The following is a 16501-nucleotide window of genomic DNA, read 5'->3' as shown; positions in this document are numbered from 1 at the left end:
ACCAGGGCAAGGTGACCGGAAACATGACCGAATACAGTGTAGCTATTCCCTCCGCAAGACAAACAAGCTAAGCGTCAGTATAGAGACAAAGTAGAGTCACAATTCAACGGCTCAGACACAAGAGGTATGTGGCAGGGTCTACAGTCAATCACGGATTACAAAAAGAAAACCAGCCCCGTCGTGGACCAGGATGTCTTGCTCCCAGACAGACTAAACAACTTCTTTGCTCGCTTTGAGGACAATACAGTGCCACTGACATGGCCCGCGACCAAAACCTGCGGACCCTCCTTCACTGCAGCCGATGTAAGTAAAACATTTAAACCTGTTAACCCTCGCAAGGATGCAGGCCCAGACGGCATCCCCAGCCGCGTCCTCAGAAAATGCGCAGACCAGCTGGTTGGTGTGTTTACGGCCATATCCAATCAATCCGTATCCCAGTCTGCTGTTCCCACATGCTTCAAGAGGGCCACCATTGTTCCTGTTCCCGAGAAAGCTAAGGTAACTAAGCTAAACGACTTCCGCCCCGTAGCACTCACTTCCGTCAACATGAAGTGCTTTGAGAGACTAGTCAAGGACCATATCACCTCCACCCTACCTGACACCCTAGACCCACTCCAATTTGCTTACTGCCCCAATATGTCCACAGATGACGCAATCGCAACCACACTGCACACTGCCCTAACCCATCTAGACAAGAGGAATACCTATGTGAGAATGCTGTTCATCGACTACAGCTCTAACAACATCTCCACCCCGCTGATCCTCAACACTGGTGCCCTACAGCAGCGCCTCTTCAACCTCAGGAGGCTGAAGAAATTAGTCTTGTCACCAATAGCACTCACAAACTTTTACAGATGCACAATCGAGAGCATCCTGTCGGGCTGTATCACCGCCTGGTACGGCAACTGCTCAGCCCACAACCGTAAGGCTCTCCAGAGGGTAGTGAGGTCTGCACAACACATCACCGGGGGCAAACTACCTGCCCTCCAGGACACCTACACCACCCGATGTCACAGGAAGGCCATAAAGATCATCAAGGACAACAACCACCCGAGCCACTGCCTGTTCACCCCGCTATCATCCAGAAGGCGAGGTCAGTACAGGTGCATCAAAGCAGGGACCGAGAGACTGAAAAACAGCTATCTCAAGGCCATCAGACTGTTAAACAGCCAACACTAACATTGAGTGGCTGCTGCCAACACACTGACTCAACTCCAGCCACTTTAATAATGGGAATTGATGGAAAATATATCACTAGCCACTTTAAACAATGCTACTTAATATAATGTTTACATACCCTACATTACTCATCTATGTATATACTGTATATATCATCTACTGCATCTTTATGTAATACATGTATCACTAGCCACTTTAAACTATGCCACTTTGTTTACATACCCTACATTACTCATCTCATATGTATATACTGTACTCTATACCATCTACTGCATCTTGCCTATGCCGCTCTGTACCATCACTCATTCATATATATATTTATGTACATATTCTTTATCCCTTTACACTTGTGTGTATAAGGTAGTAGTTTTGGAATTGTTAGGTTAGATTACTCGTTGGTTATTACTGCCTTGTCGGAACTAGAAGCACAAGCATTTCGCTACACTCGCATTAACATCTGCTAACCATGTGTATGTGACAAATAAATTTGATTTGAAGTAAGGTGAGAGGAGCCAGAGTTGGATGATCCACAGTGGATATTAAAGCTGGAATTTTTAACTGACATCACCTGCCACCTGAACACGGTGAATCTCCAGCTCATAGGGAAAGCTACAACTCTGGGAAAAATGCTATGTGGTCACAGCATTTCAAACTAAAATCACCACACGGTTCATACCTGACAGTTTGTTCATTTCCCAAAACTAAGAGCAGTCACCACATCCAAACCAGACATACTGCAACATTTTAGCTATGATGCATTTGTGTGTGTGTTTGAGTCAAGATTCAAGGATATTTTAACTTAATTGAGAATCCCTATCCTGTGCCATCTCTGAACCCCTGACTGTGCTGGAATAGAGAGTGAGATCGTGGAGCATTTTTGCTACACTCGCATTAACATCTGCTAACCATGTGTACGTAACCAATAACATTTGATTTTGATTTGGAGCTGCAGGCAAATTACACATTGCAAGGTCCATAGGCGCATAGACACAGCTTGGCTAAATTGTAACTGTAAAGCACATATTGGGCTCAACCAGGACTTACTTTTGTAAATGAATTAAGCCATTTTAAGAATGTGAATTGGGAAAATAGATGGCAAATGCAGAACGGTGGTAAATGCCTGTAAGCAGCTTGGGGAGGATAATTTTTTCAGATTTAATCACGTAATATTAGGCCTGATTATTTCTCACAATATTCTTGGGTGCTTAGTCATTGACAGCCTGTGAGCTACAGAACATGCAGTTTGCTGCTATGGGGTAACCTTAAGGCTTCGCTGTAGCCCACCTATCAGAAATGCCCGTGTGCACCATGGCCAGGCGAAATGATGAATTCGCTCGTGGTGAACGCAGCTCAAAATATATGAAACTAACACCATTGGACAACATTACAAATGTAACAGCACAACACAATGGATATAGAGAAATTGAATGATCGGCTATGAAAAGCCAACTGACATTTACTCCTGAGGTTGCACCCTCGACAACTACTGTGATTATTATTATTTGACCCTGCTGGTCATCTATGAACATCTTGGCCATGTTCTGTTATAAACTCCACCCGGTACAGCCAAAAGGGCCACCCCTCATTGCCTGGTTCCTCTCTAGGTTTCTTCCTAGGTTCTGGCCTTTCTAGGGAGTTTTTCCTAGCCACTGTGCTTCTACACCTGCATTGCTTGCTGTTTGGGGTTTTAGGCTGGGTTTCTGTACAGCACTTTGTGACAGCTGATGTAAGAAGGGCTTTATGAATAAATTTGATTTGATATACAATTTTATTTTGTAGGTGCCTTTTCATTTTAAACACCAGTGATGCATATAGCGCTTTCTAACGTCACTGAACCAAAACAGTGGAATGAGGGAGCAAAGGAAAACTTGAATGTTTTTGATCGCTTATCTTAAGGCGACAGGGCAGGGGACAAATACAATTAGTTTATTATATAATACACTGCTCAAAAAAGTAAAGGGAACACTAAAATAACATCCTAGATCTGAATGAATGAAATATTCTTATTAAATACTTTTTTCTTTACATAGTTGAATGTGCTGACAACAAAATCACACACAAATTATCAATGGAAATCAAATGTATCAACCCATGGAGGTCTGGATTTGGAGTCACACTCAAAATTAAAGTGGAAAACCACACTACAGGCTGATCCAACTTTGATGTAATGTCCTTAAAACAAGTCAAAATGAGGCTCAGTAGTGTGTGTGGCCTCCACGTGCCTGTATGACCTCCCTACAACGCCTGGGCATGCTCCTGATGAGGTGGCGGATGGTCTCCTGAGGGATCTCCTCCCAGACCTGGACTAAAGCATCCGCCAACTCCTGGACAGTCTGTGGTGCAACTTGGAGTTGGTGGATGGAGCGAGACATGATGTCCCAGATGTGCTCAATTGGATTCAGGTCTGGGGAACGGGTGGGCCAGTCCATAGCATCAATGCCTTCCTCTTGCAGGAACTGCTGACACACTCCAGCCACATGAGGTCTAGCATTGTCTTGCATTAGGAGGAACCCAGGGCCAACAGCACCAGCATATGGTCTCACAAGGGGTCTGAGGATCTCATCTCGGTACCTAATGGCAGTCAGGCTACCTCTGGCGAGCACATGGAGGGCTGTGCGGTCCCCCAAAGAAATGCCACCTCACACCATGACTGACCCACCGCCAAACCGGTCATGCTGGAGGATGTTGCAGGCAGCAGAACGTTCTCCACGGCGTCTCCAGACTCTGTCACATGCTCAGTGTGAACCTGCTTTCATCTGTGAAGAGCACAGGGCGCCAGTGGCAAATTTACCAATCTTGGTGTTCTTTGGCAAATGCCAAACGTCCTGCACGGTGTTGGGCTGTAAGCACAACTCCCACCTGTGGACGTCAGGCTCTCATACCACCCTCATGAAGTCTATTTCTGACCTGTTTGAGCAGACACATGCACATTTGTGGCCTGCTGGAGGTCTTTTTGCAGGGCTCTGGCAGTGCTCCACCTGCTCCTCCTTGCACAAAGGTGGAGGTAGCGGTCCTGCTGCTGGGTTGTTGCCCTCCTACGGCCTCCACCACGTCTCCTGATAGCGCCTCCATGCTCTGGACACTACGCTGACAGACACAGCAAATCTTATTGCCACAGCTCGCATTGATGTTCCATCCTGGATGAGCTGCACTACCTGAGCCACTTGTGTGGGTTGTAGACTCCGTCTCATGCTACCACTAGAGTGAAAGCACCGCCAGTATTCAAAAGTGACCAAAACATCAGCCAGGAAGCATAGGAACTGAGAAGTGGTCTGTGGTCCCCACCTGCAGAACGACTCCTTTATTGGGGGTGCTAATTGCCTATAATTTCCACCTGTTGTCTATTCCATTTGCACAACAGCATGTGAAATGTCTTGTCAATCAGTGTTGCTTCCTAAGTGGACAGTTTGATTTCATACAAGTGTGATTGACTTGGAGTTACATTGTGTTGTTTAAGTGTTCCAATTATTTTTTTGAGCAGTGTATATAAAATTGACTATTAGACTTAGCTCAAAACAATCATTGAAAATGACAAATTACCCAATGATTCATGAAACTTTTCTGGTAAAAACATGGGGGTGCAGCTGTTCTGTTTCCTCCATTGCTCAGATAAAACAAAGTCTCAAAGCAGATATGTGACTTTTGGGCAACCCAACCATCATTGACAGCAAGCCTAAGAAGCAGTGTATCTGTTTTGTGTGTGCTATTTCTATGCTTCTCATGCACAACTTTAGTGTATTATTTCTGGTTTTGTACACCAGCTTCAAAACAGCTGAAAATACAATATTTGGGGTTATTGGAAAGATATCTCCCAGGAGTTTGGATGGTATGATTCTCTACATTGTTCATTTTGTCAAACTTAAATAAGGCAAACTATAATTTTAACAACCAGGAAATGGCAGAGCAATTTATGCATATTGCACCCTTAAACAATACACATAGAGCTGTAAGCAAAGAACCGTGATTCAAATTACTGCCATTGGCCAGTCCAGTGTTGTGATTGGCTATAAAGAGCCTTCCGTTTGCGTGCCTTCAAAACAGATGCACTACAGAGCTGTCTGTTTAACTTGCTAGCAGACTTGAATAGTAAGCACCCGAACAACTAGGTACACACAGGAAGGAATTAAAAAGAAATACATAGATACACCAGTGGTGGGCCGTGAATGGAAAAGTGAATGGAAATGAACATTTAGTGTCAACCAATCATCTTTAGAGTTGGCTATTGTACGCCTGCTGGCTGGCTCCAGTGTTACACAGGAGCCAGCTAGCACGCGTAGTGCGTACACGTCTTTTGATTGGATTACCAATATTGAGAGGTAGGTCCTATATGGGCAGGTCTCAGAACTAGGAAACTGAAATTTATCAACGAATTAATTCGCGTACTACTAAGCCGTTTTTTCAACCCACAATGGCGGAAGGAGAAGATATCGATTTGGTCGAGGATATAATTATAACGCCATTCTCAAGACAAACTTTTCAAGAAAAGTTAGACATTGTCAGGAGAGGTAGACGCCGACTCTACAAAGCCTGTCACAGGCGGGAAAGGGGTTCGTTCGCCACTTTCAACTATGGGCGCTATCAATGACTCACAGGCTCCGAGAAGCACTGCAAACTGTACTGCTGGGAATTCCTATTATGTGCAAGTGATCAATTTGGTGTTTGGAGCCACACTGGCTTTGCAAACCTGAGTTGTCTAACCAAGGCAGCAACGAGACACCAAAGTACGGCTGGGCATTTACAAGCAATGGTGCTTTTGAAAACGTTTGGGGACACCCGAGTGGATCTACAGCTCAACGAACAAGCGCGCAGGGCAACGAAGCTGCACAATGAAAAGGGATTGTACTCTTCCCCTGCAATTCTCTGAATAAAAATGTCAATTTCAAGGTGACGCAACGCCTGGTTATACTGCGTTTCTGTCTAAATGTATAGTGTCTAGAGCCATGGCATCATAATGATGGTAATAAGAGGTGGATTAATTCGGGTGGGACTGTGTAGGACTTCACTGAAGGCCCAGGCCCCAGAACCACGGCACGCTACTGAGATATACTATACCTTGAGTGGAATCTACTTGCTAAAGTTAGCCAGCTAATTACTGGTTAGCCAACAACAATCTGTAAAATGAAAAGCAATCAGCTCTAGCAAACACCATAAAACAAGTCCACTAATTGAAGGCAGGATCCAATATTTAGGGTATTAATCCCAAAGGGAGACACTCAGCACATGGGGAATTTGAATATGAAGACACAAAGGAGAGAATCTGCATACAATGCATAACCAGTCCCAAATAATAGAATGTAAACTGACATGAATACTAAATCAGCTAAACTCAGGTTAGCATGTCAGAATCAGCTTTATTCGACAAATACATGTACAGGAATTTGACTCTGAAATGGTGCTGGCAGACCAAATATAGATGCAGATCCAGTGTTTATACAATGAACATTAAGCTAAAAACGTTAAACTACGCTATAAGCTACACTACATAAATGATGCATGTAAGAGATGCGAAGAACAATTTGCAGTTCTGGGATGATAGTGCAAGGTACATAGTCTGTGGATGAGCGGATGATCCGTGGACCAGGTGGCCAGTTGGTGAGGGCCACGGCGCTGGGGAAGAAACTGTTCAGGTGGCGGGAGGTTTTGGTCGTGATTGACCTTAACCATTTGCCAGAGGGGAGTCTTTGGAAGAGGGGATGGAAGGGGTCGGCAATGATCTTTCCTGCACGCTTCCTTGTCCTGCAGGACTTCGATGCAGGGCAGGCGGCAGTCAAGGACCATCTCAGAAGACCAGACACTCCGTTGCAGTGATCGAGTAAGTGAGGATGGATTTGACAGTCGTTTAGAACTGAATCAGTACACATAACATTCAAAAGGAGGACTGAGGGCAAAACACATTCACTGAGGAAAACATTGGTTTTATAGTTATTGTCTGACTGGGAACTACCATTGTGTATCAATTGCAGAATACCAATCTCAATTTGGCATTGGAAGTTTTATTGAAGTCATTAATATAGGAGTCAAATCACATCGGGAGTCTCATCAGATCAGATGTTATCAGCAAGCCAGATCAATCTGTTGAAAGAGCACAAGCAGAACAAAGATATATTGTAAGTCGCTCTGGATAAGAGCGTCTGCTAAATGACTTAAATGTAATGTAAATGTAAGTGCAAACAGATACAATTCATCTCTGCTCAACTCCTTGCATCCTTCTCAAAACCCATTGGAGGTCTGAGGCGAGGAGACGGGTCGTCTCCTCCAATGGTGCATCGATAGCTCTGGGAGTGGTTACATTTCTCCAGCCCCATCCCTCAGCTTTTCACAAAAATGGCAGCGGGGAGTTCACTTTGTTATTGTTTCAACTGCTAATTGACACTTTAAGAAACACAAATGAGCATACATGTATGTTTAAGCATTCACAACTGTTGGGAGTGCAGTGCCATACCTTTAGTGCCCAGGTGCAGCAGAGCTGACACACTAAAGATGGAGTTGTGGCAGATGTCTTGACCACTCTCTGGCTGTTCTCCAGATAACAGTAGGGCTGGAAGCTGTCCCAAGCATTGTTTGTAGCAACATCACCTCCCTCAGAGCCAGTGAATATCTCCAGGTTCTTACAATGGGGCATCAGCATAATCTATAAAGAGAACAGAACAATACAGGAGATATTATAGATTTAGTAGGAGTGGAAGTCCAAACTTAAAAAGTAATTGTACAATCCATAGACATGGGTAAAAAGGTAACCTAAAGTAGGAAACTGGAGTTTGAGGAATGTGGAGAGATACATACAGTGCATTCGGAAAGTATTCAGACCTCTTGACTTTTTCCCAAATTGTTACGTTACAGCCTTATTCTAAAATGTATTAAATGTTTTTTTTGCCCCTCATCAATCCACACACAATACCCCATACTGACAAAGTGAAAACAGGTTAAGAAATTTTAGCAAATGTATTATAAATAAAAAACAGAAATACCTTATTTACATAAGTGTTCAAACCCTTTGCTAAGAGACTCGAAATTGAGCTCAGATGCATCCGATTTCCATTGATCATCATTGAGATGTTTCTACAACTTGGAGTCCACCTGTGGTAAATTAAATTGATTGGACATGTTTTGGAAAGACACACACCTCTCTATATAAGGTCCCACAGTTGACAGTGCATGTCATAGCAAAGACCAAGCGATGAGGTCAAAGAAATTGTCCATAGAGCTTCGAGACAGGATTGTGTGTACCAAAACATTTCTGGAGCATTGAAGGTCCCAAGAACACAGTGGCTTCAAAAAAAATGCAAATTAATTACTTAAAAATCATACAATGTGATTTTCTGGATTTTTGTTTTAGATTCCGTCTCTCACAGTTGAAGTGTACCTATGATAAAAATTACAGACCTCTACATGCTTTGTAAGTAGGAAAATCTGCAAAATCGGCAGTGTATCAAATACTTGTTCTCCCCACTGTATATATATATTCATTCAGAGCCATATCCCTGTAATGCTTAGAGAAGATCTAATGTCAAGTGTTATTGAAGTGTTGTGGTTGCAGGTTCTTGGGGACCTGAATATTGACTGGTTTTCATCAAGCTGTCCGCTCAAGAGGAAGCTTCCTACTGTAACCAGTGCCTGTAATCTGGTTCAGGTTATTAATCAATCTACCAGGGTGTTTTACAAACACTATAGGAACAAGATCAACCACATTATCAATCACATTTTTACTAATGCTGTAGAACTTTGTTCTGAAGCTATATCCATACACATTGGATGCAGAAATCACAATATAGTGGCTTTATCCAGAAAAGCTAAAGGACCAACAACTGGGTGTAAAAAAGTATATAAGAGATCATTCAAAAGATTTTGCTGTGACTTATGTGGAATATTTGTTGGTCTGATGTGATTAATGAGCATCCAGACACTGCACTTGATGAATTTATGAAATTGCTACATCAAATTATTGATAAACATGCACCTGTTAAGAAACTGACTGTTAGAACTGTTAAGGCTCCATGGATTGATGAGGAATTAAAAAATTGTATGGGTGAAAGAGATGGGGCAAAAGGAGTGGCTAATAAGTCTGGCTGTACATCTGACTGGCTTACTTACTGCAAATTGAGAAATTATGTGATTAAACTCAACAAAAAGAATAAACTTTATTATGAAACCAAGATCAATGATATAAAACTTGAGTACTTTAACTTCTTCGGGAGACTGGTTTTTGTTCCGAATTTCAGATGACTTACGTGCCCAAAGTAAACTGCCTGTTTCTCAGGCCCAGAAGCTAGGATATGCATATAATTGATAGCATTGGATAGAAAATCCTCTGATGATTCTAAAACTGTTAAAAGCATGTCTGAGTATAACATAACTAATATGACAGGCGAAAACCCGAGGAGAATCCACCCGAAATGTTTTTTTTTAGTGAGGTCACAGGCCATTTCAATGCCAGCCTATGGGAAATACAAAATAATTCCTCCCAGATTGCAGTTCCTATGGCTTCCACTAGATGTCAAGTCTTTAGAAAGAGTTTCAGGCGTATTTGTAGTTTTTCCAAGGTGTCCCGCATTAGAAAAACAGTCTTGTTGCGCTCGTGAAAGTGAGCGCGCTTTTTGTTATTTATTACATTTACATTTAAGTCATTTAGCAGACGCTCTTATCCAGAGCGACTTACAAATTGGTGCATTCACTTATCATTTATCTTCCCTATTGAACATACTATTCGCCGTCGTAAATATTATAGTTTATTTAGATATTAGAATACCTGAGGATTAATTAGAAACATCATTTGACTTGTTTGGACAAACTTTACCGATAACTTTTTGGATTTGTTTGTATGCATGTTGAATGAGTGGATTACTAAATCAAGCGCGCCAACTAAACAGACATTTTTGGGATATAAAGAAGGACTTTATTGAACACGGTCATTCATTGTGTAGCTGGGACCCTTGGAATTGCAAACAGAGGAAGATCTTCAAAAGTGATTTATTTTAATCTCTATTTGGCATTTTTTGACACCTGTGCTGGTTTGAAAAAGTATTTTGGCGTGGGGCGCGGACCTCAGACAATCGAATGCTTTCGCCGTAAGGCCTTTTTGAAATCTGAACACTGTTGGATTAACAAGTTAAGCTTTTAAATGATGTATGACACTTGTATTTTCATGAATGTTTAATATTGTGTTTTCTGTATTTCGCACTCTGCAATTTCACCGGATGTTGTCGTGGTGGAATCCTAGCGGGACACTGATCTAAAAGAGGTTAAATGAAATTATGGGCAGAAAGACAAATTCAACTCCATCTTTCATCGAATCAGATGTCTTATCACAAAACCATTTGATGTCGCCAATTATTTTAACGATAATTCCATTGGCAAAGTTGGCAAACTTAGGCAGGAAATGCCCATGACAAACAGTGAGCAATTATATTCAAGCATAAAAATAAAAGAATTATGAAATAAAAACAGTGCAAGTTTGAATTTTGTAAAGTTAGTGTGGGAGAGGTGGAAAAATGATTGTTAACGATCAATAATGACAAACCTCCCTGGCATTGACAACTTAGATGGAAAGCTACTGAGGATGGTAGCTGACTCTATAGCCACTCCTGTCATATTTTTTTATCTGAGCACAGAGGAAAGTCTGTGTCCTCAGGCATGGAGGGAAGCCAAAGTATTCCCGCTACCCAAGTGGTAAAGCGGCCTTTACTGGGTCTAACAGCAGACTTATAAAGCTTGCTGCCAGCTCTTAGCAAACTTTTGGAAATATGGTGTTTGACCAAATACAATGCTATTTCTCTGCAAACAAATTAACAACACATTTTCAGCATGCTTATAGAGAAGGGCACTCAACATTTACTGCACTGACACAAATTACTTGGTTGAAAGAAATTGATAATAAGAAAATCGTGGGAGCTGTACTGTTAGATTTCAGTGCAGCCTTTGATATTATTGACCATAACCTGTTGTTGAAAACACTTAATTGCTATGGCTTTTCAACCTCAGCTCTGAATCCACGATATGGCAATCTAATAGAACTCAAAGTATTTTCTTTAATGGACCCGTCTCTAATGTAAAACATGCAAAGTGTGGTGTACTGCAGGGCAGCTCTCTAGGCCCTCTACTCGTTTCTATTTTTACCAATGACCTGCAATGTATGCTGATGATTCAACCATATACGCATCAGCAACAACAGCTAATGAAGTCACTGAAACCCTTAAATAGTTGCAGTTTGTTGTGGAATGAGTGGCCAGTAATAAACTGGTCCTGAACATCTCTAAAACTAAGAGCATTGTATTTGGTACAAATCATTGCTTTAGTGCTTGGATCTTGATTATTGTCCAGTCTTGTGGTCCAGTGCTACAAAGAAAGACCTAATAAAGCTGCAGCTGGCCCAGAACAGAGCAGCACGTTTTGCCCCTAATTGTAATCAGAGGGCTGATATAAATACTATGCATGCCAGTCTCACTTGGCTAGGAGTTGAGGAGAGACTGACTGCATCACTTATTTTTATAAGAAACATTCATGTGTTGAAAATCCCAAATTGTTTGCATAGTCAACTTACACACAGCTCTGACACACACTTATCCCACCAGCCATGCCACCAGGGATCTTTTTTTAGTCCCCAAATCCAGAACAAATTCAAGAAAACACAAAGTATTATATAGAGCCCTTATTGCATGGAACTTCCATCTCATATTGCTCAAATAAACAGCAAACCTGGCTTCAAATAACAGAAAGCAACACCTCACAACGCCTCTCCCCTACTTGACCTAGATAGTCTACATATCAACACATACAATTTTTAAAAGGCACACATAGTTGTGTATGTAGTTCTGTCCTTGTCCAATGATGTTCTGTATTGTTTCATGTTTTGTGTGAACCCAAGGAAGAGTAGCTGCAGCTTTTACAACAGCTAATGGGGTTCCTAATAAAATACCAATACTTCGGAGTAGTCCCCAGAGTGCTGTGTATAGAGGAAAGCCAATGTAACCTACTTGGAACAGAATGGATTCCTGTATCTCCTGTCTGTCAGCTGAGCAGAGACAAACTCCAACACCACATATTAGTGACAATGGACCTGCATGGAAAGAGGGATGGAGAGAGAAATGATTTGAGGTCATTCTCATTTATTGCACAAACTGACAAGGGTAAAAGTAATTCAATCTCGAATTATGCGGCTAGCGGTTATAAATATTCCCTATTTGTTTCGGAGCCTGACCCTTTTGGCTACCCCAGTGAGGGTCTTCCCTGTATGTTCTCATTATCCCGATTCCAGGTTGCATCGAGTTTATACTGGATGCGCATGGCACTAGCACTCAGCGCAAGCAGCAACGAAAACATGACAGACATTGGATGAATATAAAATAACTTAGTCTATGTGATTAAAAAATATATATATACTTTCGGCCTCTGTAATAATTAACTGAATAATTCAGTGGGTGTTTTGTGGAAAAAGGTGATGAAGGAAATTTCAAATCTGGCCGCCAATGGAAATTATTCTTTCTGGGCCAGGCATCAGCTAAACTGAACTGCAGTACCAAAGCAAAACTGTATACCTTTATTTATTCAAGTTAGTCTCATTGAGATAAAATCTCATGAGACCTGGTCCGACCTTGACACCAGCAGGGGGAAACAATGTTTGAGACAAATATCAGACATACTGTAACAACTTAGACACACCATGAAATGGTGAATTATTTTATTTTTATTACATACATTTCAATTAAAGAAACATACGTGTCATAGATTTTCTTTTAAATCTATGTACCACTGCATCAAGTCGTAATGATAATCACATCTCTCAGTAACATGTGAGTCAACCAAACTTATAAACTCCTCAAAGGAAACAAGATCCTGGGGCCCCTTGCTCCCCCCTCTCCTGCCACTCAGTCATGCTGGTCTTCCAAGTCCTCCTCCTCTATTAAACCCTTCCTCAACATATCTACATTGCTCTTAGTTAAACCAGAGACTATGGAAAACGATACTACCTTTGGTTAAACCACAGGGTTAAATGTTAGCTGACTAACATTAGCTAGTTCGCTTTCTAGCTAACTGACATTAACCTAGCTTGGCTCATCAATAGTCTGCTTTAATAACAAAAGACAAAATAACTACATTCAAATTTGAAATCATAGTTGATTAGCTAGCTGGTCTGTTTCTCTAGTGAAAAACGAATCAAACTTACATCATCAGCCAACGTTCACCATCCCCTTCCATCTTCTGTGGTCAAAAAAGCGGTAAGAGATCACTCAAGCCATGACTGGCCCAAAAACCTGACCATTTGCTTTTCAGTAGACTGCTACAGGCTATATTCACTGGCAAGAACTTTCCTGTTATAAAAAAATAGTAAGCAGTTGCGAGAGCAAAATGGATTTTGGAGAGCAAACAGGAAAATTGGTGAGAGGAGATCTGTGGTGATGTCTTGAAGTATTTCTTCAAGGGAACAAAAGCCTCTGGCCTCCAAATAATTTACTGCATATGGCAATGTGGTTCTGCGCACTTAAAGTCACACTTGCAAGCGCTCAAGTTAAATTTGTGCACACCACGCTGGCCTACAATCGTGTGAACCCGTCCTCTGCTCGACTACATTTCTTCTCTTTTGACTCGTTTTTACTCGCGCAATTACGTTTCATCTTGCTCGCGCCCGTTCGACTTTAGAATTGGCTGTCTCCATACATTTACTCAAGTTTTTCCTTTCCTTTATTTTGGCAGCTACCTGTATATCTATTGTTTTTGTCAAAATTGGTCAGGCTCTGTAAATTTGGTTTGGAGTCAGGGCTGAGACTTGGACCACTCATGAACACAACACTGTCCCTGCCAGTGACAAGCATCCCCATAACATGATACTGCCACCACAATACATCAAAAATACAAAAGGGTGTCACTTTTGTATTGGATTTTGCCTTGCCTGAGACTGTGATACCTCTGGCTCACAGATTAATGCCATTTGTTTGTAAAACTTCCACAAAGAATGTTTAATAAAATTATAGTTTTTACTTTACTGTTTGTCCGTGCGGTTGGTCCTTTTGACGGTTTGAATGAGACAATATATCCACAGGAAAGTATCAGTAAATAACCTTATCAAAGCACTGGTAGCAAGTAAGTAAGTAAGCAAGTATGCATGTGTGGCATGCATGTACTTTCATCTTGTGCACACTTTGAAAAGTTTATCTATAATCTTCTGTGGATCACAGGAGTTGGTGGCACATTATATACCTTGCATTTGAGGGTTAGTTTAAGAGTTGGGGAAAACATGTCAGAGGCTGTTGAAGATTTTGCGCAAGGGCCCACCCTAGGCTATAAGTCCAGCATAGCAGTTGATACTGTACTGTGGATTGCCATCGTCTCATGTCAGACAGCATCACTCCTCCATAGCTCTCTTTTCTCAATCAGTTGAGGCGGAATCGACGCGCTGACGTAAGACCATGGTGGATTGCATTTTTTTTTTTACATTACTATTGTGACGCATAATTTGCCATGGTAATATGGAATGTCCAGTCAAATTAACATTTGGGGCCTTCCAACACTTACATCAAATGCTTTATAACAGCATCATATCCCGTAGTAACAGTGCCATTCCAAACACAAAAACCAAAAAAATAAACTAATAATCATATAATAATAACAAGAGTAATCTTAGATAGTTAAAAGCCCTTTGCCCAGTGAGCTTTGCAGCCCAAATGACACTCATCTAACCACTAGCAAGGGCCCCAACGTCTCCTCCTGACAACTCTCCTCTTTCAGCTCACGATCCGAATGGCTCTATGTCTCCTAGGGACTGGGCGAGAAGTGAATCATGTTCATCTGGGAGTGATGATTGTTATACTCGAGTAGCTAGACCAGCACTTTAATAGGCTTGCCTTGTCAACTAAAATAAAATACAGCGGGATATAAAGTAGCCTAATGGATGCAAGAGGATGACGCACTTCTTTTGAGCATAAAATGAACAATCGGCCCAAAATTGTAGGAGTAGACCCTCCCGTAGCTTAGAATGCTTAGCGTATTATCATTAAGTGATAATGCCCGAAAAGGACATATAGTCTTGACACAAATCTAGGTTTGCTACCCAAGCCGTGTAGCGACCCAGTCGTTCAGTCTTTTTGTTCTGTATCAATAGACACGTCACCCAGTCATTCGTTCTAAATGTTCCATTGACATGCTGGCAAAATTATTATTCCTTGCTTGCTAGCCAGCCAACTACAGATAATTTACAGTCAGGTCAAACAGTGCAGCCAGAATAACAACAAAGTAGCTGAATTTGCATAAGCTGTTGTCTAGTAACATTTATGTATTTAACAATGAGCTAATGAGGCATGATTTCGACCTGGCATAGAAAATGTGCTCTCACGTCAGGACACGGTTGTTCAGAGAGCCAACAACCCAGTTAACTTATGGCTTGGGCGCAGAATTGATTAGCTTGGATGAATAAGGTGCCTAGAGTAAACTGCCTGCTACTCAGGCCCAGAAGCTAAGATACGCATATTATTAGTAGATTTGGATAGAAAACACTTAAGTTTCTAAAACTGTTTGAATGTCTGTGAGTATACCAGAACTCATATGGCAGGCACAAACCTGAGTAGAAATCCAACCAGGAAGTGGGAAATCTGAGGTTTGTAGTTTTTCATCTTTGCCTATCCAAGACTGTGTAAATGTGGTCCAATTGCACTTCCTAAGGCTTCCACGAGATGTCAACAGTCTTTAGAACCTTGTTTCAGGCTTCTACTGTGAAGGAGGAGAGAATAAGAGCTGATTGAGTAAGAGGTCTGCCAGAAGCCCGTGAGCTGATCACGTGCACTCCCGTGAGAGGTAGCTGCGTTCCATTGCATTTCTAAAGACAGGAATTCACCGGTTGAAACATTGAAGATATGTTAAAAACATCCTAAAGATTGATTCTATACATCGTTTGACATGATTCTACGAACTGTAATGGAATTTTTGGACTTTGTCTGTCCTGCACATCGTGAATTTGGTTTGTGAACTAAAGGCGCGAACAAAAAGGAGGTATTTGGACATAGTCATAATTTATCGAACAAAACAAACATTTATTCTGGAACTGGAATTCCTGGGAGTGCATTCTGATGAAGATCAAAGGTAAGTGAATATTTATAATGCTATTTCTGACTTCTGTTGACTCCACAACATGGCGGATATCTGTATGGCTTGTTCTGGTCTCTGAGCTCTGTACTCAAGATTATAGCATTGTGTGCTTTTTCGGTAAATCTTTTTTGAAATCTGACACAGCGGTTGCATTAAGGAGAAGTTTATCTAAAGTTCAATGCATAACACTTCTATCTCTTATCAATGTTTATTATGAGTATTTATGTAAATAGATGTGGCTCTGCAAAAA

The 16501-nt window shown here is 41.5% G+C and overlaps 1 long non-coding RNA gene across 1 annotated transcript; it reads right to left on the bottom strand.

The window, feature by feature from the left end:
- Positions 1 to 6510: 6510 nt before the first annotated feature.
- LOC135572453 (uncharacterized) lies at positions 6511 to 12704 on the bottom strand. The gene is made up of 3 exons (XR_010464304.1): positions 12150 to 12704; positions 7622 to 7810; positions 6511 to 7251 (listed from the first exon to the last, which is right to left on the bottom strand). It is a non-coding gene; the product is annotated as an uncharacterized LOC135572453 (long non-coding RNA).
- Between the last annotated feature and the right edge of the window lie 3797 nt (positions 12705 to 16501).

The sequence above is a fragment of the Oncorhynchus nerka genome, linkage group LG2 (assembly GCF_034236695.1).
Source record: "Oncorhynchus nerka isolate Pitt River linkage group LG2, Oner_Uvic_2.0, whole genome shotgun sequence".
Classification (NCBI taxonomy): Eukaryota; Metazoa; Chordata; class Actinopteri; order Salmoniformes; family Salmonidae; genus Oncorhynchus; species Oncorhynchus nerka.
The sequence above is the reverse complement of the archived record's forward strand: the minus strand, read 5'-3'. Positions and strand labels throughout refer to the sequence as shown.